Source organism: Engraulis encrasicolus, chromosome 7 (assembly GCF_034702125.1).
Source record: "Engraulis encrasicolus isolate BLACKSEA-1 chromosome 7, IST_EnEncr_1.0, whole genome shotgun sequence".
NCBI classification, from domain to species: Eukaryota; Metazoa; Chordata; class Actinopteri; order Clupeiformes; family Engraulidae; genus Engraulis; species Engraulis encrasicolus.
The window spans coordinates 38406207-38408881 of NC_085863.1; positions in this window are offsets into that span (position 1 = coordinate 38406207).

Below are 2675 nucleotides of genomic sequence, written 5' to 3' on the forward strand. Positions count from 1 at the left end.
CCCCCCATGTAGTACCTCCTGTAGTGTGTTGGCGTGCACTTAGTGGTACACATACCACCGTTTGGGAAACACTGACTTGAAGTGCTGTAGTAGTTGTAGTGCTTGCTAGCTCACTCGGTTCCTCCTCTCTTCCAGTGTACCCCATCTGCCTCACAGCACTAGTATTGTAAAAAGAGGCAGCACTTAGCAGGCAGCCTTTACCACAGGCCTATGAATCAAGAGAAAGGCGAAACGAGGGAAGAGTCTAAAGAGAGAGCGTCAAAAAGCAAGAGAAAGAGAGGGGATGGGAGAGAGAGAGAGAGAGAGATGGAGGAGGGAGGGAGATTGGAAGACAAATAAGAGTCGAGCGAAGAAATGGAATGATAGCTTGGGAACAGTGAAGATCATCCATGCATAAACCTCTTTGTCATTGGCTCATATCTGGCAATGCATTAGCCTTCCTCCACAGACTCTTGTTCATGGAACCATTTATAACTGCACTGTTTGAAAGATGGAAACAAATTGTGTTTCTTTTTTGTCTTTGCCTGTACTGTATAAGGGAAATGTATGGCTCTGTAACTGTGAAGCTCGCGAGAATGAAATGAAAGGAAGAGAGAAAGAGAGAGAGCGAGGGAGAGGAGAGAGGAGTATTCTTCCAATTGCTGGAGCAACCCAGAACACATTGTGCTTTATGATCTTCAGTATGTGGTTTGACTAACATAGGTGGTGTCAGCACAATATCCCCTTCGGTTTATGTTCATGAAGCTCTCGCTACAAAATAACTCTCATGCCAGCGTTTTTATGTCCTTCCCTCTCTCACCTGCTATACCTTCGCTGGCTGTCCTTAAAAAGTGGCACCATTCAAAGTGCAAAACAAACATTTTTTTTTCACCTCCACCATCAGAAATTTCCACTGTGATGATGTGTGTCTCTCATCTTTCATCACTACTACACTGATTATTTTTTTTATTTTATATTTATTGTTGATTTATTTTTTTATTATTTTTTGCTTGAGCACAATTTACTAGACAGGTTTTTCACAGATGGTTTGATGTTATTGTATGTCTGACCTTGACGCGGTGGACACATATTGAGCAGCAGGGGGGATGCTTAACGTCCATTTAAAAATGTAGCCTTGTTTAGCCAACCATTATCCAGACTGTTCTCTTTTTTTCCACAGAAAAAGGTTTTTTGATGTTTTTTTATTCTCTAGCTAGCATATGAGAAATGAATGAGTGTATGTGTGTATGCACGTGCAGGCTGTGTGTGTGTGTGTGTGTGTGTGTGTGTGTGTGTGTGTGTGTGTGTGTGTGTGTGTATTTGTGCCATCCATACATGCGTGTGTGTGTGTGCGCGCGTGTGCGCGAATGTGTGTGTGTGTGTGTGTGTGTGTGTGTGTGTGTGTGTGTGTGTGTGTGTGTGTGTGTGTGTGTGTGTGTGTGTGTGTGTGTGTGTGTGTGTGTGTGTGTGTGTCCTCTTAATATGTAAGTGCGTATGTGTCCTTTTAGTCTTTTGTGAGACTTCCTGCTGGATGATGCAGCGTGAACGGCAGCCGGTATTTATTTGACGACTCGGTTTATTTATTTATCTATTTATCTACTTTTATTTATTTATTTATTTGAAAACCATCTGCAGACTCTGCAGCTCCCGCCGACTCGGACCAGCAGTTGTTCCACCTGCAGTCCATTAACGCAGCCCACACACACACACACACACACACACACACACACACACACACACACACACACACACACACACACACACCTCCACCTCCACCTCCACCTCCCTACATACTCTTCCCCTCCCCTGTCCTCTGTTCTCCATCCACCTCTCCTCTCCTTCTCTCCACATACCCTTCTTCCTCTGGTCTCTTCTCCTTTCCTCTCCTCCCCACATACTCTTCCTCCTCTCCTCTCCATCTCTCCACCTCTCCCTCCACCTACACCTCCCCACACCCCCTTCCTTCTACCTTCTCATCCTCTCCTTCCACCTCTCCTCCCCACATCCTCATCTCCTCTCCCCACCTCCCCACATCCTCATCTCCTCTCCTCACCTCCCCACATCCTCCTCTCCTCTCCTCTCCTCCCCACATCCTCCTCTCCTCTCCTCCCCACATCCTCATCTCCTCTCCTCTCCTCCCCACATCCTCCTCTCCTCTCCTCTCCTCCCCACATCCTCCTCTCCTCTCCTCCCCACATCCTCCTCTCCTCTCCTCTCCGCTCCTCTCCTCTCCTCTCCGCTGCTCTCCTCTCCTCCCCACATCCTCCTCTCCTCTCCTCTCCACTCCTCTTCTCTCCTCTCCTCTCTTCCCCACATCCTCCTCTCCTCTCCTCTCCGCTCCTCTCCTCCCTCTCCTCTCTTCTCATCTCCTCTCCTCTCCACTCCTCTTCTCTCCTCTCCTCTCCTCCCCACATCCTCATCTCCTCTCCTCACCTCCCCACATCCTCCTCTCCTCTCCTCTCCGCTCCTCTCCTCTCCTCTCCTCTCCTTTCCTCTCCTCCCCACATCCTCCTCTCCTCTCCACTCCTCTTCTCTCCTCTCCTCTCCTCCCCACATCCTCCTCTCCTCTCCTCTCCGCTCCTCTCCTCCCTCTCCTCTCCTCTACTCTCCTCGCCACATCCTCCTCTCCGCTCCTCTCCTCTCCTCTCCTCTCCTCTGCTCTGCTCTCCTCTCCTCCTCACATCCTCCTCTCCTCT